Raw genomic sequence first — 24,735 nt, 5'->3', positions numbered from 1 at the left:
CGCAACGAAGATCCTGCACGCCACCACTAAGACCCAGCGCAGCCAAATAAATAAATAATTTTTTAAGTTGATATTCATGATATTGCCTTTAATTCGTAAACACACCTACCTATGTGATAGGTATATCTAACCTATTCTACAGATGAAGGAAATGAGGGACAAAGAGAAAACTGATTCCCCAAAGTGTGAAACAGGGCTGTGAGCCTGTTCCCTGTGCTTCTTCTTATTAGCTCAGCTTCAGTGAGAAACGTGGGGTGGTGTGGAGAGACTCTGCCCAGAGAGAGAGACCTAATCCAGCCAAACATCAAACATCATCAGAGCCAAAGAAACACAACCCAAGGTGGCATCTGCCCTGTCCTCCAAGGGGCACTTTTGTTTCTTGAATCATAATGTTCTGTGGTCACATCCTCAGAGCCAGGCAGAGCCCAGATCCCAGGGCTAGAGAGACTTCATTCTCTCTCATATGCATGTGCTTTACTTGGTGATGGAAAGTGGTCCATCCCGTCCTTGTAAGGCAATATGAAAATACTTTGGCAACTGGAAATGTTTGCAGCCAACATGACGATGTCACTTGTTAGAATCAATGTGTCAAAGTGTGTACAATAATTCATTTAACTCAAAACACTTTTTACACTGAACCTTGAAAAACAATTTGCATTTATTTTGGTTGGAAAGCCATGAAAAAGTAATCTCACAGCTTTACTAGAATAGATATGGCTCTTATTAACTGTCACTTGGCCATAACTACACAGTATGTAACAACTTCCAACCAAAGATATTACAGTCGGAAACGGACAGGGACAGTGTCACGGTTGAGTTCTCTTTGTTAAGGATTTAGTTAGCTGCTGAGCCCTTGACACATAAACTGAACAGAATGAAGCAGTTGGTGAAACACTGGCCACACACAGCAGAAAGGATGATTTTTCACAAAAAACTACCAGCTAACTGATAGCATTATTCTTTATTTTAAAAACAAATCGGTGGAAGCAGAGGTTGGCTTTCTCTTGTGTTACTAGTTTGAACTGTAGGCGTTACACAGAGGCCATTCTCGTGACCTCCAGGAGATAAATCGTTCCCCAAATCACGGATTCACTCATCTGCCACAAACAGAAATCATGCAAGCCAACCCCCAACTGTGCAAGGCCAGCTCATCCAACTTTAGATGAATACAAAAAGACACAGAGATAGCTGTCCGTTCTTTACAAAAATTGCTAGGAGTGAAAAGATATCTTTATCCACCCGGTTATTAGCTATTTCAGTAGCTTGACAACACAGTAAACAAGATCAAAACCTTTAAAACTGAGTTAAGAAATTTTTATACATAAGCAGTTCATTATATTGGGTTGGCCAAAAAGTTCGTTCGGGAAAACCCCGAACGAACTTTTTGGCCAACCCAATGGTAAACCATCAGATATTATTGAGTATGACAGTTTTTACTTCTAGATCCCAGATTTCCAACTAGTTCACTCACTCATAATTTCACATGCATACCTTTGTTTATGAGGGCATTTATTCAATTAACATCTACTTAGCAGCTATTCTAAAATATCTAACTTAGATGCTAGGGAATACAAGCAATCATAAACCATTTTCTGTTCTCAAGAACCTTCAAATTTGGTCATATATATATTTTTTGAATGTTAAGTAATGATGCAATAAATTAGATGACCCCAAAATACATACGTGTTAAATAAGTAAAACAGGGCTTCCCTGGTGGCGCAGTGGTTGAGAGTCTGCCTGCCGATGCAGGGGACACGGGTTTGTGCCCCGGTCCAGGAAGATCCCACATGCTGCGGAGTGGCTGGGCCCGTTAGCCATGGCCGCTGAGCCTGCGCATCCGGAGGCTGTGCTCCACAACAGGAGAGGCCACAACAGTGAGAGGCCCGTGTACCAAAAAAAAAAAAAAAAATGTAAAACATATTAGGGTCCATAGAGGGAGAAATCAAGGTCATGGAAAAGTATGAAGAAATTGAATGGACCTCTTAAATAACTGTAGAAGTTAAATGGGGGAGAGACCAGAGGCATTTTGGGAAGGAGACAATGGAAAGACTGGATATAAGACAGAGCTGTCCCCATGGGTGACATGCATGGCCTGGTGGAGTCCTGTGAACACCAGTGACAGTGGGACCCACACAAGATTGAAAACTGAACCCACTAAAAATAATAATAATGATAATACAACAATTGTGAAAATGGACGACATATTTCATGTGTACTAATCAGACACATGAAGAGTCATTGCTAAGGAATGCCCTCTAAGTAGTTACCATATTTTAAATTCTTAACAAGGTGTCAAATGTTCTCCATTTCTGAGTTTCTGTAGCTTCCATATATTCATCCACTCAAACATCACTTCAACTTAAAGGTAGAAAAGTTTTCATCTTCTGATACCACGGTCACCTTTGGAGAAAACTTCCTATATTCCAAGTACTATAGGACTCTGCATGCTCTTCTGCACGAGTTTAGGGTAAGGAAGACGGCTCCAGCTTGATGACGTATTCTGACAATCACATTTGCTAAGTGATACACCTCACTCAGGATGGGTACTTCTCTATCCTCTCTTCTCTACCCACAGTAGAAGAATCCACTGAGGGGTCACACACTGAGCATTTTTCCTGCCGAGTCCAAGATTTTTCTCAATGCTGTTGCCCAACACACTGGTCAGAATTGATGCATGAAATAAACTACATGAGTGTACTTTCATCTACTCTGTTCAAAGCACTGTGTGAAGTTCAGTCTAGGTAGACCTCGTGTTTAATGAGTACATGCTCAAGATTCTTGAGCATTACATTATACAAGATATTCTAACTAGTACTTTCAATAGTCTTATGAAACAAACAATCATCCCCTTTTTACATATGAAGGAACCAAAATCCAGAGAGATTAAACAGCATGCCTAAAACCATATAGGTATTATTGATGGAATCAATTTTCAAACCCAAGCCTTTGACTCTCAAATCAAATGCTGGGGTATCAAAAGCCATGAAAAAAAAAAAAGAACACACCAGCCTTCTGTCTCCTAGGAATTTAATCAGTAAGATAACCAGACACAAGTAGATGTATGCTTTTTTGGACTGTTCTTTATAACAGTGGAAAAAAACCTGAACTCTCATCAATTTGCAATTGACTGAAGAAATGTTAGTTCCCACATAAAATGGAATATTACGTAGTCCTTAAAATTCTGTTGTAAGTTTATATTTACTGGCAAAATTTTATGATAGCACTTGTATCAAAATTGCTGAAATAAAATATAGTGATTAGTGTCAACTGCTGGTGAGGAACACTCATATGTTGCTGATAGACATGAAGAATAGTACAGCCCCTCTGAGAAATAATTTGACATTTCTTATAAAACTAAACATGAGTTTACCATAATAATCTAGCAATTGTACTTCTGGGCATTTTTCCCAGAGAAATGAAAAACCTCTGTTCACACAAAAACCTGCAGGTGAATGTTCATAATGGCTTTATTCATAATAGCCAAAGCCTGGAAAAAAACCCAAATGTTTATCCTTCTCACCATCATGGGTCTGCTCTTCCACTGAACTACTTTTTTTTTTTTTGCGGTACGCGGGCCTCTCACCGTTGTGGCCTCTCCCGTTGCAGAGCACAGGCGCCGGACGCGCAGGCTCAGCGGCCATGGCTCATGGGCCCAGCCGCTCTGCGGCATGTGGGATCTTCCCGGACCGGGACACGAATCCGTGTCCCCTGCATTGGCAGGCGGACTCTCAACCACTGCGCCACCCCGGAAGCCCCCACTGAACTACTTTTAATCCCTATTACACATGATTCATGTTCCACCTTCTGCATTTCCTCATGCTGCTTTCTCCACCTGAAACGATCTCACTCTTCAGACTCGTCATTTCCTAGCCCTACCCATTTTCTTCATTGACTAGTAACGTGCTTATTACTCTGTGACTTCCTGCTCATTCTAGGTTGAAGTTAATTCATTTTTGTTCAAAGAGAAAATTGTTAAACTCACGATACTTATTAATATTGAAGTTACCTGTATATGTGTATCTTCCTGACATGATGTTTATTCCCTATAGCACTTAAGATACTGTCTTGAACATAGTAAGCAGTCCGACAACTGAGTTCTCAAATTTTCAGATGCATAGGTGAACATACTGTGGGAAATCACCATAAATAGGCAAAAAGGGGGAGGTATGTAGAAGGGCAGAAATGGAAACAAAAAAATTCAACAGGATTAATGTAGGTGCAGTTTTGAAAAATCTGGAAAATGAAATACCAAAGTCAGTCATTTAGTAAATCGTGTTCGTTAGTTTAAAATCGAACTAATCATTGGCATTTGCTCACTTGTTTTTCACGGGCATTTCTACTTGATTATAGATGTCTCAATTGCTAAAATCATAGCCTTAGCCAATGCAGCACTCAAGACATGTAGTGCTTGGAAAAATGGGAAAATGTAGTCCCATTTCATTTAGTCCCAGTCTCTTTATCCATTTATCTGTTTATTCAGGCTTATAGGGACCTCTATTATGGCAATACCCCAAGGCACAAAGAAAAGACTAAGCTGGAATTAATTAGCAGAATAAGCCCCAGAGTCTGTAACCCTCAGCAGTACTGTGCAGAATGCCTCACTGTCAGGAAGAAGGGACTGAAAATTCTTCTCAGCCACTTTCCTCGAGTTCTCAGACCAGTTTTTTGGTCCGCTTCTCATCCACCCATCTCTCCCCCAGCCACTGCTCCATATTTTAAAATACTAGGTCACAGTGAATTCTCTTTCTGAGCCTACAAGGAAATAAGAAGTTTATCCTTTCTATAACTTTCCCAGGTAAATTAAAAAAAAAAAAAACTGGCTACTTTCATGGACTGTTAGAGAACAGCGGGGTGGGGGGCAGGGTGCGGAGTCTACTTCTGGCTTCACATCATCTCCATCCCTCCTCTCCAGGCCAGTCTCAGGTTCAGGCAATCAACAGGTAATCTGCCCTCCAAGGCTCAGATGCTTCTCGCCCTCTGGCAGAGTCAGATGGGAAACACAGCACTATCCTTGCTGAGGGTTCCCCTGAGAGATGACATGAGAGTCCGCTAACTCCAAGTCCACGTTAGAAACTTGACTGATATTCAAAATAATTATACCACCCTGTGTCAGAGAGAATCCTGTGGAGATTAGGTTTCTGTGAGCAAATCAATCCTCCCCACACAGAGAATTAAGGCGAGGTCATCGTGCCCCCCTGATCTCAGATATCCACCGCCCGATCCGCCAGCCCGTCAGGCTCCGCCAGCGCACCAGCTGCCTCCAAGCAGTGAGGATGTATGGACCATCGGGGTCCCGTCCTCCGGGGTCCCTCCCTCCTCCAATGTGGTCCTGCAGCATCACATCACCCGAACAGAACCTCAGGTCCCACTCAGACCGACTAAATCAGAGCCTTCGTTTTAACAGGGTCCCCAGGTGATTCATACGCACAAACGCACACCGGAGTGAGAGAAGCGATGCTCTGACCCGCTCCGGAGCTTCGTTTGCAATACTATTTTCTCCAAAAGAATATACACACAAAGACGATATTCTGGCAACATATTCATTAGATGTGAAGGCAAGAATGCAAGCTACCTACATGATTGTTTTAATAAAACAATGTACACAAGCAAATGTCTATAGAGGAAACCTGCAAAAACTAGAGGGAGACACTAGTAAACGCTTATTTCCTTTTTAACTTTATTAAAACCTTGTGCACTGGGACAGTGAGTGACTGAATTGTGTCCATTCCTAAATACAGAAATAGGACACATTGTTCTGTGCTGTCCTTTGAGTTTCTATGTACCTCTAGGAATAATTTTTTTCTTCAGAGGATCCAATCATATGTGCATTTTTCAGAGCACTTTAAATCATCTATATTTTGTTTGTTTCTGGGCCTCTCCCCTCTGTGGTCAAGATAACGTGATTTGGGTTTGCTTCACTTTCAGTCTTACGCACATAATAAAAACAATAATATAACGGTTTCTTACAAGAACTTCCCATTGTCACGTTATCCTCAGCTCTGTGGTGCAGGTTACATTATAACCCTCCTTTTCCAGGTAAGAGACTACAGCTCTGAGAATTCTGGTGATCAATTCAGGGTGATGAAGCCAGTAAGTAAATGACAAACCCTATACGTACAGCCAGTTTCGTTGACTCTAACTCAAGGTATAAATGAATTTTTTTTGCTCTTAAGTGGAATCTGCTGAAACAGAAACTTCTTTTATTTATTTTTTGTTGGTTTGGTTTGGTTGATTCTTCTGTATTTTTTTAAAAAAAATGTTTCCAGTTTTATTGAGAAACAGGTGACATACATCACTATATAAGTTTAAAGTGTACAACATGATGGTTTGATTTACATATATTGTGATTACTGCAGTAGGTTCAGCTAACATCCATCAGCTTATGTAGATATAATTTTAAAAAAAGAAAAAAATTTTCCTCCTTGGGATGAGAACTCTTAGGATTTACCCTGTTAATTTTTCTGTACTACACCACATAGCAGTGTGAGCTATAGTCAGTGTACTGTACATTTTATCCCTAGTAATTATTTCTCTTATAACTGAAACAGAAACTTCTTTTAAAAGATCTGTATTTCATAGAGGTTTGCTTTTAGTCTACAAAAATAGATAGACACACACACACACACACACACACACACACACACACACACACACACACACCCCTTCTAAGACTTTGAACCTGAAACGTGCACCTGCTATGTTTGATAAGAGGTGCTTTGTAAGTCAGCCCGAATGGGTGCTTTCCAGTGAATAAGTCTTGTTAATCACTCCTTGAAGCTACTGAACTTTTCCTTTCATGATCCTTCCAATTTATGCATTTTAGTGCTAAGGTAATATGTGACTGCGTTTCGGGGAAAATAGTTTTAGCACTTGGCAGATTGCAGAGAGCAGAGCGTCGGTTTCCATTGCTCCTCCAGGCTGGGTGAAAGCCCTGAGGAAAACACAAAAGTTGTGAGGCAGCCTCAGGATCATAAATATTCAGTTCCCGGTGGCTTCTCTAAAGGCAGAAAATGTGGGCTTTCACAGCTATAAATAAGCTCGAAGTCTACTCAGAGGAACTGGATGTACGACATGTCCTAACTATCCTTCTTAAAATTATTTTGACACCTGGTATTTAGAATGGATGGTAAATGTGTTCTGAGAAATAGGATACATTGTCATAATGTTTCCTAGAGGTCATTCTCTCTTTACTCACCTGGCTTTAAGAATGAATTACAGAATTTCATGACTTGATTAAAAATTGATATGACAGCTGCAGTCCACCAAAGGGGAAAGACCCCATAAATAATGCATAGGGCAAACTATCTTAGGAATAGTTAATAAATGTAGATTTGTGGTAAATTATTAAAACTGGGTAGCATGTGTGATTCAGTTATTTTGCCCAAGTTTGGAACGTTTCTATTTTAATGGATTTGGCAATAGACTCTTTTCTATAGACCAAAGTGAGAAACCAGAAACTACAGGAATAAATTGGGGATATTAAGAAAGAATAGATTCTTTGATATTTACCATGATTTGGGGAAAAAATATCTCTTAGAATTTCTTATTAGAATTCTCTGACAGTAGGAATGACACACTGGGCTCTTCAGTGTGACGGGCACTGCACTAAATGTCTCACAGGCGGGAGTAATAGCGCAGTGACCTTGAGGGACAGGTCTTAACCCACCCTACCTGACGGACTGGTGACTGGAAAGACTGTCCTCAGAATAAAGAATCCAGGCACGGAACCACCACAGTGCTCGCACTCTGCCTCAAAGGATCTCTCTCTTTTTCTTTTTTTTTCACTTAGTTTATTTACTTATTTTTAGCTGTGCCACGTGGCATGCAAGATCTTAGTTCCCCGACCAGGGATTGAACCTGTGCCCCCTGCAATGCAAGCACAGATTCTTAACCACTGGACCTCCAGGGAAGTCGCCAAAGGGGCTCTTCTTGAGGAGGAAATTGCCACCACCTGGACAGCTTGGGCCGTTCCCTCAAAGAACTGAAAGTTCACTTTTTGGACAACCCAGAAATTTCCCTCTTCTAAATATCCCCCCACATAATGTTTATGGAGAGATGACATCTGATTCTTCAGCAGATATCTCGTGCTAAATGAAAATGCACTTCTGTGAGTTACCACCTCATACCCGTTAGCATGGCTTTCACCAAAAAGACAGAAGATAGCAAGTGTGGCCAAAGTTGTGGAGAAAAGGGAACCCTCCTAACACTGTGAGTGGGAATGCAAGTTGGTACAGCCCACTGTGGAAAACAGTATGGAGGTTCCTCAGAAAATGAAAAATAGAGCCGCCATATGACCCAGCAATTCCACTTCTGGGTATTTGTCTGAAGAAAACGAAAACACCAACTCAAAAGATACATGCCTCCGCACGTTCACTCAAGCATGATCCACGACAGCTACGACATGGAAACAACCTAAGTGTCCATCGAAGGATGAACGGATAAAGAAGGTGTGATATACATATACAATTCATGTTATTCAGCCATAAAAAAGGAGGAAATCCTGCCCTTTGTGACAACGTGGATGGGCCTTGAGTGCATTATGCTAGGTAAAAGAAGCCAGACAGAGAAAGACAAATAGTATACGGTATCATTTACGTGTGAAATTTGAAAAACAATAATACTATAGTCAAAGGCAAAGAAACAGCAAGTAGAATGGTGGTTGCCAAGGGCTGGGAGGTGGGAGAGAAGTGTTGGTCAAAGGATACAAACTTTCAGTTATAAGATGAATACACTCTGAGAACGGTACACACGGTAACTATGGTTAACAATAATACACTGTATATTTGAAATGTGCTAAGGAAGGAGATCTGAAACACTCTCACCAAAAAAAAACCAAACCAAAAAAATATCCCAACAACTATGTGAGGTGATGGATGTGTATTTGACTGTGGTGATCACTACTCAATGTATACATACTTAAGACCATCACATTGCACACGTTAAATAGATACCATTTTTCTTATCAATGATATACCAATAGAACTAAGGGTGGGGAAGTATGGACGTCTAGTAAGAGGGTCTCTGTGCCAGTGCTCTGGCTCCACTGCTTACAGCCGTGCTGGCCTCTCTACAACGCGTGACTGCTGCACCCCTTGGATGAGGGTGGTGAACTTTCCTCCCACCAAGAGTGCCCAAGATGCTAGTGAGATCCCTGAGCGGCCCCCTTCCTGAAAGACATCTTCTCTTTTCATATGTGCTCATATATGCCTGTGTCCTGTGTGTCTGCCCAAGGGTAGGGCCTCGTATACCCTCCAGGGGCGAACACACACCTCTGTGTGAGGGTCGGTTGTGCACATTCACAACCCCCGCTCCATGGTGCCACAACGGTAGCTTGAAATCAGCCCTGCGGGGAGTGTTTACACCATGGGAATCGGTGCACACTACAAATGGTAGTGTTTTATTGTCCACAGAGCCAGTCTACCCCTGACTAGAGGTTATACATCCCCACCCCTGCTACCTAGAACTCTCTCTTCTATATACTCTGTAATGAGCTGAGGTTAGGATGTGGTTATAGCTGAACTGGCATATTACATATGTTTATTACTAATAGTCATTATTAACATGAAAAAGATAGATTGTGTTATATCACAGAAAGAGAATTAAAGAGTTAAAGTACTTTTCTATTCTTTGAATTGCTATTTCCAAAGCAAACTTGGATGACCCATTTTATTTGTTCCAGGTCGATCAAATGGAAAGTAAAAAACTTACCCTAGCTAATTCAGAGTATCATCGTATGACGGAAATGTGCTTGCATCTGTGAAAACATTTTTGAAAATAAAATTTTAAAAGTCAAATTACTTTCCTCTTATTTTTAAGAAATTTTAAGAAAATATTATCTTTAATATTTTCAAGTAGTTCACATCCTTTATTTTATATAGGGGTTAGGTATTATTCTTGCCATTTCACCTACTTCCAGCAAGGGGCAAGATCTTCTAATTCCAGGACTTTTCCTTCGGAGTATGTGCCCATCGGTCACACAGCCATTTATTCATCTGCTGATGGTTCTTGCCTGTCTCTTTATTCTTCACCATGTTCATTACACCAAATATTTCTTGGTGTCCTGGAAAGGAGATCAAAGAGTATGAAACCATCCCAAGGAATGTTTAATATGCTGCTTCTGCCTCACAACATTTTCTATGTAATGTTTTTCATATTAAAGAAAGCTAGGTGATAATTTATCTAGATGACACAGCTTTCAGCTAAAGCTCGTGCTTTAAAAACAAAAAAGCACATCCAGTATGCAAAGTATACAAAGCTTTTAAGGTATCCCTATTTGAGAAAAAATATTATAAACTGTCTTTAAAGTATATAAAGTATATCTGTGAATAATTTTAAGAGAGCTCAGACTAAGAATTGACAGTGACAAAATATTAGAAATTAAAATAACAGTGATTTTTTTGTGTGTCATGGAGGAAAGTTTAGAAATAATACGGTAAGGGCTTCCCTGGTGGCGCAGTGGTTGAGAGTCCGCCTGCCGATGCAGGGGACACAGGTTCGTGCCCCGGCCCAGGAAGATCCCACATGCTGCGGAGCGGCTGGGCCCGTGAGCCATGGCCGCTGAGCCTGCATGTCCGGAGCCTGTGCTCCGCAGCGGGAGAGGCCACAGCAGTGAGAGGCCCGTGTACCGCAGGAAAAAAAAAAAAAAAGAAATAATATGGTAAAAATCTCAATCTGTCAGGAGAAAGGTAACAAAAACATTCAATTAAATAGAATTAATTCAGCTCATTTTTCTAAGGAAAAACATCAAATAATTTTAAAATAAGCTCATAATGAAATTTTAATGTTACCTTCCTGTTGATTTGTCTCAGTGATACTACAAATTTAACCCCAAATACTACACCCTCTAAAAAACAAATCTGATTCTGATATTCAAAATGGTGACCCTTTGTATTCTTTGCATCTCAATTTATTTAACTAACATTTTGATCCCTCCTGCGTTCAAGACACTATGCCAGGTCCAGTGGGGAATATAAAACTTAAAATAAAGAGAAGCTCTTTCTGCACCGAGACAATTTATAATTGAATGGTAGGTTTAAATGTGCAGAATAAATATACCCCAAGAAAAGACAAATCAGGCAACAGTCACATTATGGTGATAAAGCACAATGAGGGCCCAGAGAGTGCAATCACTTCAGGTTGCAGACACAGTGTAAGGCTTCCCTGGAGCGGGACCCCGGGCAATGCCCAACGAGTGCGTCCTTCCTGAAGCAGGAAAGGGAGCAAATGCACTTCAGGGAACTTTTCCCAATTAAAGAAAGAAAAAGGAGTCTCACATCTCTCAGCCGACCTGAAAATTTAATGAGCCAGACCATAACATTCCCCCAAACCTTCTGGTTAACATAATTTCTACTGGACTCTTCTTTAAGTAAATGAGTGAATCATTGGCCTTGATGATCATGATCGATTTACTGAGGAGGGAGGGCCTGGCGTTGTCTTTGGTGTGTGTCAGAACGCTAAGAGGCATGCCACAGAGAGAGCATTATAGAAACACAAAGCTCTAAGAGAGATGGGACCCCAGCCCCACCCCATAATTAGCCTGCAACACAAAACTAGTCCAAATGAAGGACTAAACATTTTGGTTGAATAAAGGGCCGGAAACATCGAGATGCTGGATAATCAGGGAGCATTGATGGAGTCAGCAAGGTTTCCACGGAGAAGGACAAGGTAACAGCTGAGACTTGAAGGGTGGTTGGCATCAGGGGGGTAGAGGCCAGGGTAACCCAGGCCACTGGCAACATGCATAAGGGCACAGAGAACAGAACACAAAATGAACGCTCGGCAAAAAGGGAGCAAGCATGAACGTCTGGACAGAGGGTGCGTGGGGTCATTGTCAAGGAAAGATGAGTAAATCAGGCAAAGGAAGACGTGAGAAAGTATCAGAGAAATACCGTTTGCTGTGGTGAGAACAGCATCCTCTGCATGGGACTACTGGGTAACGTGACCCGGATTAAGCAGATCAGGTCTCTGTGGAATACAGCAGCCTCCTTGCCCAGCTATTTTAAAGAAAGGGACTGATTTTTAAATGTTAGACGAGACAGACTCTTCAGGAGAACCAAGAAAAATGCTACTTCAATAGCCCAGGGCTCTCCTGGTGAACGCAGCTCTGTGGTCCCTGATGTCGTGTGATGCTGAGGCTGGGTGTCTGAAGTGCCACAGAGGTGACCCAGATAAGCCGAGTGTCTCTGCCACCAGGCTTGTTAAAGAAACTCCTCATTGCTCAACCCACCTCCCGCGTCTCAGCAGACGCATCTGACAAAGGGCCCTCGGTCCCAGGCACGTACCACAGCTGCAAGGGACTCTGGGAATGTAAAGTTGCTCTTCCAGACTCTGTAACATAGAGACCAGAGAGGGGGACGGTTAGCAAGGGCGTGGTTATCGGGTTCACTCAGTCTAATAATGTTTAAAAAGAAAAAGCTGTCAAGCTTTAGATAAAGACTGAAATCTATATAAATTATCAAAAAAACAGACATACCTATGGTGAATGGAAATTTTTTCCTCAAAATCCAAGATGGGGCTTCCCTGGTGGCGCAGTGGTTGAGAGTCTGCCTGCCGATGCAGGGGACGCGGGTTCGTGCCCCGGTCCGGGAAGATCCCACATGCCGCGGAGCAGCTGGGCCCGTGAGCCATGGCCGCTGAGCCTGCGCGTCCGGGGCCTGTGCTCCGCAATGGGAGAGGCCACAACAGTGAGAGACCCGCGTACTGCAAAAAAAAAAAAAAAAAAAAAAATCAAGATGGTATGACTTAGCTGCTTTCTGAAAAAAATTTTTTTTTTTTTGCAAATAAAAGTAGCGTGTAATTACTTGGAATATACAGAAATGTATACAGAAGAGTGGGGAAAAACATCATGGATTTTAACCTCCAATAATTACTGTTAATACTCTCTCTATATTACTCTGTTTGCATATCTCAACTCATATTCTATAATTTGATATTCTGCATTTTCAATTTTTCTATCAACTCTTTTTCAGTTGTTGGACATTTTGACTATTTCCAGATTTTCACAACTATAACTCTGAAATGAAATATGTTATTAAATATTTTGCTATAGTCTGGATGATTTCTCTGGATGGGTGGAATTACTGGTCGAAAGAGAGGATCATTTTAAAGTCTCTCAATACACACTAACAAATTCCTTTCCATGAAGCTTAGAGCAATTTATACTCATGTCTGAAATGTATCCATAGTGTAGCGCTTTTGCTGGAACCAGCTATTCTTATTTTAAAATTATTTTCCAATATTATGTGTAAAAATCATATGTCATTGTTTAAATTTGAATTCCTTTTGTTATAAAGTAAGGTTGAACTACTTTGAAAACACTTCAGACCAAGGAGTTCTTCCTTTATGAGTTACCTTTTTATTCCTTTTATTTATTTTTTATGGGAAGTAGAAGGCCTAAGAAACTTCTTCCCTTACTATTATGCTGTATAAAAAGAAGACAGAATAGAAATGTTTTAGATGATGAGAAAATTGCAATATGCTAAATAAATTGTTAAGTGGAAGTTCGGATTGTCTGGGACATAACCCTAGTATTTTATCATTGGGTTCTTCAAGGCAACATCTATAGTTTTCCACAGTATAGCCTTTGGGGTCATTGGGAGTCTGTGAAGGGACCATGGTGGTGACCCAGAGTGACACCTCCATAGTCAAGGATGGTAACTAGCCACTCTTGTACAAAAAGAACAGGAGAAAATTAAATAAATGAAAATTGTAGTATGAGAGCTTCACCTTAGAAATAAAGCTCTTTAAGCGGCATCAACTCTAGGATTGGTTGGGGTGTGTATAAAATTGCAGAGTATCTTCCTAGTGAATGAAAAAGAGATCACATTCCCCCTCTCTCTAATTCAGAGCACTAATTAAGTTCCAGCAGCCTCTACCTAATTTTTAAAATTTCAGTCCTGAAATTGTTAAGAGATTATAAATTATGTTATCTGTTGGGATTTGGGAAAGGAGCTGATTGCTCCCGTTCCCTCATCCCACTTACCTAATAAGGCATTAAATGCTGTCTCTCTTTCAAGCATCTCAGGAATCCCTTTGTTTACCCTCATCCTCCACACCCATGGCGCTGTCCTGATCAAGGACACTGTCATTCTCCTCATCTGGACCAACATGCCACCTCCTCGCAGGGTCCCTCACTCTACTATTACCCAAAGCACAAGTCCAATGTCTCTCTCCTGATTCCCGGATCCCGTATAAACCCTTTACCTTGTGTAGGGAGACCCACCCGATCTGGCTGCTCCCTGACTGTCCAGCCCCGTGTCACCACTGTCCTTCTGCATCTGGAGTTCCAGCCGTGGGGAAGATGCTCCTGGGGCTTCGACCAGACAGTTCACCCTCTGCCTCCAAGGATTCAGTGAAGCCCCTGACAAGCTGAACCCTTGCAGTGAACCCTGGAGATCTGGATTCATTTCACCTTGCGTGAAGCCTCGGAAACTTCCTATTCTGAAGCTGATTCCACCGTGCCTCAGGCTGCTGTTCTCTTCAACTTGAATGACAACCCCTCTGTGAGTCTGAATGACATCGTTTTTTATTGCGTTCTAGGGCACTGACCACCCCACGTGTGCAAATCATCACGGCAGAGATGCCTCGCAGGAACTCCACTATTTAGATACTTATGACACCGATATATTGTTTAACAATTCCTCTGGGAACAAAAACCTTTTTAACAAAATTGGTCTGTGTACAGAGGGCTCAGAAGACCTGGTACCTGAGCAGTCAGAGAAGGCAGATCTCAAGCTGCTGTGCTGTTTCTGTAAAAGACTTCTCAGAGGGTTTCCCTGGTGGTGCAGTGGTTGAGAGTCCGCCTGCCGATGCAGGGAACGCGGGTTCGTGCCCCAGTCCGGGAAGATCCCACATGCCGCGGAGCGGCTGGGCCCGTGAGCCATGGCCGCTGAGCCTGCGCGTCCGGAGCCTGTGCTCTGCAGCGGGAGAGGCCACAACAGTGAGAGGCCCGCGTACCGCAAAAAAAAAAAAAAAAGACTTCTCAGGGCTGGGCGTGAAGTGGGGAAAACCAGCAACCTGTGGAACCTGCCAGAGAGCGTCAGGTCTCCAAACAGAGGCTGGAACAACACGAGGAGAATGAGAACACTTCCTCCAGCGCTGAGACCTTACACCCGATCTGAAGTTCCTTCGCAGAGGGAGAAACCCACCCAATCTCAGGAAAGCCCCTTGTGCTGCCATCAGCTGACAGGAGGCATGTGCTTCCTTATACCCTTAACCATTTTGTATTATTTTTTTTACCACCGGAGATAAAATCGAATCAAGTGGACTGACTGTTAAGGAAAGAGTTATTTCTATTCTTTGGAAACTAAACTGATAGGATACACTAAATATTACTTAATCTTTCTTTGATGGTTCCAGAGGATCCCGTGTTCATAATTATGATTACCAATTACTTTCGTAATCGCTATAATGTCATGGAAAGCGTACTACCTAACTGAGCTTGGCCATTCGCTACTTGTATCATCTTTGGCATATCATGCTTGCAATTCATCATCTGGAAGATAAAGATAATTCTGTGTACCTCATTAATTTTGGTAAAGATTAAATCATATTGTATACTGCTCCCATCACATTTTGTAAGGCATAATTGAAACGCTATAAATGTCCTTCCGCTTTTACTTATGCCTTTATAGTATAGATATGGAAAAAGTGGTCAAAGGCTTAAAAAATCAGAGTACTAGACAAAAGAGATAATAATTAACTTTACCGAAGCCAAACACAACCAGGAAAGACATGTAAACCGTGACAGAAATGGATATAGGTTATCTTTTGTGTAACCGATTCATTCACTTACAGACAATCATTATCTCACAGATTCGAAGATTTATCTTTTTAGGTTAATGATTTCCTGACCACATGTGCTTTTCCTTCCCTGATGTTATTCTGTTGATTATAATATTTTAAATTCTTATAATCTTCCTACTGTAGATCTTGAGATGAAATGGAAAATAATTTTTAAGTATTTGATCTTGAGCTCAAATGAAAATAACTTTTAAGCAATGGCATAAATAAATGTTTAAGCAACATGTCCAAAAGGATCCACAGATACGACCCCCTCATAGGTCATTGTGAGGTCTGCTTTCATTGATTCCTCCTTGTCAGAGGTTGAGTTTTCATCTCCCAGAGATTGAGCTAAATTTTATATCATTTTTCATATTTGATAAGTATGTTTTCGTTCTACTTTGTTTTTATTATCACTATTTTTTCTCTTCAAGGAACTGTAATCTTGCACAATATTCCCAAGTCGTTAAACTTATTAAAGGCTTCCTTCCTGGGCATTAAGCCTCCTTTTTCATCTCTAGTGCATTATTCATTTGTTGTGCCTTGGTCAGGGATAACATATGTCACTAGATCAATACCAAGGAAGCTCTGTGTAACTTTCCTAATTACACCTCTAAATTTCCAATCACCTAATTCTTTGCCTATTACAAATTAGGATATCTTCCTAGTTTCCATAGTACAAGACTTGAGAAGACTATTTGGGGTTTTAATTTTTCTCTTTACAAATCACTCTCCTCTTATTTTTCTACCCTTCAGGTCAAAACTTAAGAAAATGTTTCATGTAATTTGAAAAGTTTGAAACACAAAATTTTATTTGCCAAAAACTGATATAGTCTTCTTCTACATTTTAGGAATTCCCAGTTTGGTGGCTTTTTTTTTTTTTTAACATCTTTATTGGAGTATAATTACTTTACAATGTTGTGTTAGTTTCTGCTGTATAACAAAGTGAATCATCTATACGTATACATATATCCCCATATCCCCTCCCTCTTGCGTCTCCCTCCCACGCTCCCTATCCCACCCCTCTAGGTGGTCACAAAGCCCTGAGCTGATCTCCCTCTGCTTCCCACTAGCTATTGATTTCACATTTGGTAGTGTATATATGTCCACGCCACTCTCTCACTTCGTCCCAGCTTACCCATCCCCGTCCCCATGTCCTCAAGTCGATTCTCTACATCTACGCCTTTATTCCTGTCCTGCCCCTAGGTTCTTCAGAACCTATTTTTTAGATTCCATAAATGTGTATTAGCATACGGTATTTGCTTTCTCTTTCTGACTTACTTCACTCTGTATGACAGACTCTAGATCCATCCACCTCACTACAAGTAAGTCAATTTCATTTCTTTTTATGGCTGAGTAGTATTCTATCATACATATGTGCCACATCTTCTTTATCCATTCATCTGTTGATGGACACTTAGGTTGCTTCCATGTCCTGGCTATTGGAAATAGTGCTGCAATGAACATTGTGGTACATGACTCTTTTGGAATTATGGTTTTCTCAGGGTATATGTCCAGTAGTGGGATTGCTGGGTCATATGGTATTTCTACTTTTAGTTTTTTAAGGAAACTCCATACTGTTCTCCATAGTGGCTGCATCAATTTACATTCCCACCAACAGTGCAAGAGGCTTCCCTTTTCTCCACACCATCTCCAGCATTTATTGTTTCTAGATTTTTTGATGATGCCCATTCTGACCAGTGTGAGGTGAAACCTCATTGTAGTTTTGATTTGCATTTCTCTAACGATTAGTGACGTTGAGCATCCTTTCATGTGTTTGTTGGCAGTCTGTATATCTTCTTTGGAGAAATGTCTATTTAGGTCTTCTGCCCATTTTTGGATCGGGTTGTTTGTTTATTTGATATTGAGCTGCATGAGCTGCTTGTAAATTTTGGAGATTAATCCTTTGTCAGTTGCTTCATTTGCAAATATTTTCTCCCATTCTGAGGGTTGTCTTTTCAACTTGTTTATGGTTTCCTTTGCTGCGCAAAAGCTTTTAAGTTTCATTAGGTCCCATTTGTTTATTTTTGTTTTTATTTCCATTTCTCTAGGAGGTGAGTCAAAAAGGATCTTGCTGTGATTTATGTCATAGAGTGTTCTGCCTATATTTTCCTCTAAGAGTTTGATAGTGTCAGGCCTTAGATTTAGGTCTTTAATCCATTTTGAGTTTATTTTTGTGTATGGTGTTAGGGAGTGTTTTAATTTCATTCTTTTACATGTAGCTGTCCAGGACAGTGGCCTGATGAAGGGCCACCCCGTAATACTGTGTTCCCTCGAACACGGTGGAAAGTACTGCAGTCTCACTCAGCTGCAAATCGTAGCTCAATTCTGTAACCCAGCTGTCCACTCCTATGTGACAATCCATCAGAACTCTCTAAGCGCTTGAGGTTGGCCCTAGTGTGGGCCCATTGCAGGAGCTCCTACGAACAGGGAAGCGGGATTTAACCTCTTTCTTCTACTTCTCTGTGCCTGAGAAGTTCCTCCACACGCTGAGAACAGAGATTTCTGACCCTCCTGGGTGGTTTTGACAGGTTAGAGTGGAGCTGATGATCTTGCATCTTTCTGGGCCTGGCTGGTGTTCAGAGTTTCTCTGTGTCTTGGCGCTACATACAGAGTTCCTTTACATGCGGATCTCCCGAGGCTGGTGACTTCCCACCTGCATTCCCATGACACAGGCCATTGCGTCACTTCTCCAGGGCACCATGGCCCCTCCCACAGCTACTGAGCATTAGAGGGTCACTGGCAGCTTCCCTCAGCTAGCTCCCATCTCCCGTGCAGTCAGTCTCCTGCACAGGATCTAGGACCTCCAGCTGCGGGCTTGCCTCTCCTGTGTACCTTCCTTTCCCTCAACAAACTCTGGGAGCTCCATTATTTACCAAAATGCTATCGTATTCTCTGCTTCCACGGGCTGGCCCAGCCAACTCTCAAGCTTTGGAATTCTCAAAGGTGACTCACACAAATGCTCACTGTGTCACCCAAACTGTGTGTGTCTGGGGAGTGGAGAGGGGTCACATACCAGATTCTCCAGGCAGTCCCCCGGAAGTCCAGTTCTCTAAAGAGATCTCCTCCTGCCCCTGTTCCCCAAAAGGAAGAAGGTGAGACACGTAGAACAACTCACTCCAAAGCAACCTGCAAGGTTCCTTCCCTGATTTCCCACGCCTGACCTTTTCATACGATTGATATGAACGAAACGTATAACGTTATCTCACCAGCCTCGCCCAACTTCTCTCTTGCAAGTTCTACGTGGTGATATTTGACACTTCAGGTAACACGTCATTTTAACATCCTGATAATGTGTATATAAATATAGATAGTAATACGTGTATTAATACATATACCTAGACATATGTATACAGGCTGTCTAAACACAGAACTAAATGAGTCACTCACATCATACACATATACACATAAGGTCCAGTCCGTTACAGTAACTGTCACGGCTGTGTGGTGCAGGAAGAGAATGAGTCCATCTTATAAATTGTCTTCTCTCGGTGCCTTCAAGAAAGAAGAAAAAAGCAGCACGTTTCTCCTCGAGGTAAGTCCACGATAAAAACAGGCTAATGGGAAAAAGCTCATGGAAGGCTCTTATGTGAAGGACTGAAATGCCAGACCCTCAAATCCTTCAGCTAAGGAGGAATAAGACAGATATTATGATCATGAGAGAGGGAACAATGACGAAGAGTTATATAGCAATAGTTTTACCATGAACACATAAACGGGCATGTTGAGTTATGTTCCAATAGATACGTTTAGTGCTTTGGGCCGGTGGTAAAATACTGATGTATTACAAAGAGGAAAACATAATAACTTTTCATTTATTTGCCTCAGTAAAGATTTTCTTTTTTTTTCCGAAAAGGGTACACCAAACACTGATAAGAAGCAGTTGACACCTATGATAGATTACAAGCATGCAGAGACTCTTTTTTTTTTTTTAACAACTTTATTGGAGTACAATTGCTTTACAATGGTGTGTTAGTTTCTACTTTATAACAAAGTGAATCAGTTATGGAATGCAGAGACTCTTAATGAGCCCAGGACTCCTGAAACTGCATAAAAGATTACTGAGCAGGGGCTTCCCTGGTGGCGCCGTGGTTGGGAGTCTGCCTGCCGATGCAGGGGACACGGGTTCACGCCCGGGTCCAGGAGGACCCCACATGCTGCGGAGCAGCTGGGCCCGTGAGCCATGGCCGCTGAGCCTGCGCGTCTGGAGCCTGTGCTCCGCAACGGGAGAGGCCACAACAGTGAGAGGCCCGCGTACCACAAACAAACAAACAAAAACAACATAAAGGCAAAGAACAAATGGTGGAGAGGGTGTGGAGAAAAAGTGAACCCTCCTACACTGTTGGTGGGAATGTACATTGGTGCAGCTACTATAGAAAACAGTACAGAGGTCCCTCAAAAAACTAAAAATAGAGTTACCATATGATCCTGCAATCCCACTCCTGGGCATATATCCAGAGAAAAATATAATTCAAAAGATACATGCACCCCTATGTTCACTGCAGCTCTATTTACAATAGCCAAGACATGGAAGCAACCTAAATGTCCATCAACAGATGAATGGATAACGAAGATGTGGCTCATGTATATACAATGGAATACTACTCAGCCAACAAAAAGAATGAAGTAATGCTATTTGTGGCAACACGGATAGACCTAGAGATTATCATACTAAGTGAAGTAAGCCAACCAGAGAAACAAATATCATATGATACCACCTATATGTGGAATCTAAAATATGACACAAATGAACTTATCTATGAAACAGAAACAGACTCACAGACATAGAGAACAGACCTGTGGTTGCCAAGGGGGAGAAGGGGTAAGGGAGGGATGGATTGGGATTTGGGCATTAGCAGATACAAAGTATTATATATAGAATGGATAAACAAGAAGGTCCTACTGTATAGCACAGGGAACCATATTCAATATCTTGTGATTAAACCATAATGGAAAAGAATATGAAAAAAAGTATATATGTGTATAACTGAATCACTTTGCTGTACAGTAGAAATTAACACAACACTGTAAATCAACTATACTTCAATAAGTTTTTTTTAAAAAAACGTAAAGGAATGTTGAAAGATATTGATAAAACGAAGGGGCTTTGTAACTAGTTCAGTGGCTAATGACCAAAGATGCTAACTTGAATGGATATAAATGGAGAGAGTTTGCTATCATTTATTTACTCACTACACATGTACAGATGCACTGTTGATAGTTTTCCACTGAAGCAGGATTCCTTCATTGTCTAGTTGGTCCAGGACTCCAGAGTAGGCATGGTTTACCTGGTGATGAGAATAGGAAAAGGTCAGCCTGCTTTCCACGGTCCAGCCTCTAGGGGACAACCAGTTGACCTTTCCCAAAGGAACAGGCAGGGGCATTGGGGTGAGGTTCTAATCTATTACTTTGCTTCCTGCAAAACTTATTAGCACTGATGGCATCTAGACACGCCTCTTCCTTTTGAAGAGCAGGGTTTCCAAGCTGCTTTACAAAGGCAGACAAAGCAGGTAAGAATGATTTCCTAACAAAGACGGTTTTTTAAATATCAATTTGAGATATTGCCTCAGACAGGCAGGCTATCTGTGAAAAGAGGGGAGCCATGTCTGGTTTTAGCAGACAATGTAACAGTCTGTTAATCCCCTCTGTTTACCATAAGAAGGAAAGAATTGTTACATATGGGACTCCAGGAGCCTGAGGCCTCATGGAACATGCCCCAAAACCTTTACCTAAGAAATAGAAATCCATCAATCTGGCTTATGTAAGTAGATTTTATCTTCTTGTAGAGACGTGTGGGTGCCCTTTTCTCATATCATTCATCTTATTTATTGATAAATTTTCAAAGAAGATTGAAGATGTGTTCATTGATTCCAGCTGGATAAATTGGCTTTTCCTTAATGTGTTTTCCTCGGTGGAGAGTTGTGTTAAAGAACAGGGGCCAAGCATGATGAGCCTTCAATCAGACCTCAGATAGTCACACATTGGTGAGGCTGGATCATTAGTCACGTAGACAATTAAATTCAATACAGAGAGTAGTTGCTATAATTATTGGTAGCAGGCAAGCAAGCAACTGAAATTGATTCAGGCTAACTTAAGAAAAAGAACTTGATTTCTGAGAAGGCTATGGCGTTTCTTACAGAACCTAGGGAAGAATACAGCGTCATAGCGTCCAAGGCAGGAACCAAGGCAGATCTGGGACTCTCATTAACAGGAAATAGTGGGCACTGTCTCTGGAGTCCTGCCATCAGGAGGACCTCTGTCTTCAGATGACTCTTCCCAAGTTCAAATTCCCGGGAAAGAAAATCTTGGCTGGGCTTGAGTCAACCTTTGGAACTTAGCTATGGTAAGGGCAACAGGCAATCTGACTGACAATCTGATGTGGGCATCAAAGAATGGAGCTTCCATAAAAGAAAATTATCGCCAGGTCTCTTTCCCAGAATAAAAGACAAGGAACAAGCAATAATAACAGATATCCACTTGCAAAGACTGTACGTTGAAACAGGTCCACTGTGTTTTTAGTTTGAACTTTGCACGTTAATAATAAGGTTCCAATGCTTGGATTGGGTGACAGGTTCATAGGTGTTCATTTCTCATTGTGTGAATAAATTAGAGCCAAGCACAGACCAATGATAACACTGTGTTATGAAGTATCAATTATAATTTAATATCATCCTATAAATCTGAGGTACAAAACAAACAAAATGAAATAAACAAAATCAGCAATACTATCCTTTTTTTTTTTTTTTTTGCGGTACGCGGGCCTCTCACTGTTGTGGCCTCTCCCGTTGCGGAGCACAGGCTCCGGACGCGCAGGCTCAGCGGCCATGGCTCACGGGCCCAGCTGCTCCGCAGCATGTGGGATCTTCCCAGACCGGGGCACGAACCCGTGTCCCCTGCATCGGCAGGCAGACTCTCAACCACTGCGCCACCAGGGAAGCCCCAGCAGTGCTATCCTTAATATCACATGGAAAAATCCAAACTGAGCAGGTGTGTTTTGAATACTTAGGACAATCTATTTACTGCTCTCTCTGGATAACAGTATGTTAAGTAACGAGGTGATCATGCGGTCAGAAAATTCTTCTAATTCAGATTCCTCCCACTGCGCCCTTAATCACAAATTGCAAGTTTGTCTTAGCTATGCTAAGTCTTCAGATCTTACATATCAATGTTGGAATCAGCTTGTCCAATTTAACATGTACACACGTGGGCACAAAACCTATTGGAACTTTTATTGGCATTGTATTGAATCTACAGATCGTTTCAGGAGACTCAATGTTTGTGTGATTATTTAATTTTCCAATTCGTGAACACTCTTTCACACCTCTTTTCATTCTGTCTCATCCTATTTTATCCTACCTCTCCATTTATTAAGTCAATTTCAATACGCTTCTGTGATATTTGTACTTTTCTGTATAGAGGTCCCTGCAAAATATATTAGATTTATTCCTCAGGAGCTGTATAGTTTGTGTTGCCATTATAAATGGTGTCTTTTCCTTTAAACTGTTCTTTCTAAATGTTTGTTACTTGTGTATAGACATCACGTTGACTTTTGCTCAGTTAACTGTCTTGCTAAATACTTCTCTCATTTCTAGTTACTTGCCTGTAGAGTCTTGCTTGTTTTATGCATACAAGCAAATCATTTTCAAAGAATCATTTTTTTATTTCCTCTTTTCAAATCTTCTGCTTTATTTTTTTTTATCACACTGACTAGAATATTGCACTGACCAGAATATAAGATAATGTTAAAAGCAATAAAGCAGTGAAAGTAGGTATCTTTGGTCCTGAATTTTAAAAAGAATGCTACTTACAATTTTCCGTTTAGAATAATGTGTGTACACATTACCAATTAAGAAAATCAGCCTGTGTTACAAGCTTCCTTTATATCATGAATGAGTGTTGAATTTTTTGGATGCTTTTTCTACATCTATTGAGATGATCTTATGATTCTCCATCTTTTAATTACTGTGGTCATTGAAAATGGCAGAATTTAAAAATGATTCCATATGTACATCCTTGGGGCAAGCTCAATTTGGTCATGATATATTTATCTTTTTATACACTTTGTTTTTGTTTTTTTTCTCTTTTTTTTGCGGTACGCGGGCCTCTCACTGTTGTGGCCTCTCCCCTTGCGGAGCACAGGCTCCGGACGCACAGGCTCAGCGGCCATGGCTCACGGGCCCAGCCGCTCCGCGGCATGTGGGATCTTCCCGGACCGGGGCACGAACCCGTGTCCCCTGCATCGGCAGGTAGACTCCCAACCACTGCGCCACCAGGGAAGCCCTTTTTATACACTTTGAGTTTGGGGTTGTAAATATTTTCTATTAGAAAATTATACCTACTTTATACTTTATAGAAAATTATACCTACTATATACTTTATAGAAAATTATACCTACCTAATTAATATTTTTATCTCATCTCTGGTTTTGATATCAAGATTAAATCTGTCTTTTACAATGAATTGGGAATGGTGAATTATGAGATTCTAGTGATGTGATCTTCGAAAATGTGGTAGAACTCACTCATACGATCACCTAGAATGGATGTTTTATTTGCAGATGTTTTGAAATAGTTACAGGACTATTAGGAGTCTACTGCTTCTTGAGACTGTTTTGAAAGTGCTTCTTTCTCAAAGATTTTGTCCACTTCATGCAAGATGGACACCCCCCCTCCTCCCTAAGGTTAGTGTATTTTTTTGGTCATTTAGAAATCAACTTCTGACACTATTGGTCTATTTTTTCATTATTATTTCTCTGCCATTATCTACTTCCTTTCTTTAGGTTTATTTTTATTTCTTTTAAGAGCTTAAAGTTGGACATTTATCTCATCGATTTTTAGCTTTTGTCCTTTTCTAGTATAATCATTTAAAATGACAAGTTTCCACTGAAACTCCTTTCCACTTTTGCTGACGGATGCCACAAGTTTTTGTATGTAATTTTTTCATTTTCTTTAGTTC

General features: G+C 41.1%; 1 protein-coding gene across 1 annotated transcript in view; it reads left to right on the top strand.

The window, feature by feature from the left end:
- GALNTL6 (polypeptide N-acetylgalactosaminyltransferase like 6) overlaps nt 1–24,735 on the top strand; it is a 1,148,431-nt gene that overhangs the window by 836,126 nt on the left and 287,570 nt on the right. The window lies entirely within an intron of this gene.

The sequence above is a fragment of the Aethalodelphis obliquidens genome, unplaced genomic scaffold (assembly GCF_003676395.1).
Source record: "Aethalodelphis obliquidens isolate GAN/ISIS:26980383/991018 unplaced genomic scaffold, ASM367639v1 scaffold61, whole genome shotgun sequence".
NCBI classification, from domain to species: domain Eukaryota; kingdom Metazoa; phylum Chordata; class Mammalia; order Artiodactyla; family Delphinidae; genus Aethalodelphis; species Aethalodelphis obliquidens.
This window is presented reverse-complemented; position numbering and strand designations above follow the sequence as displayed.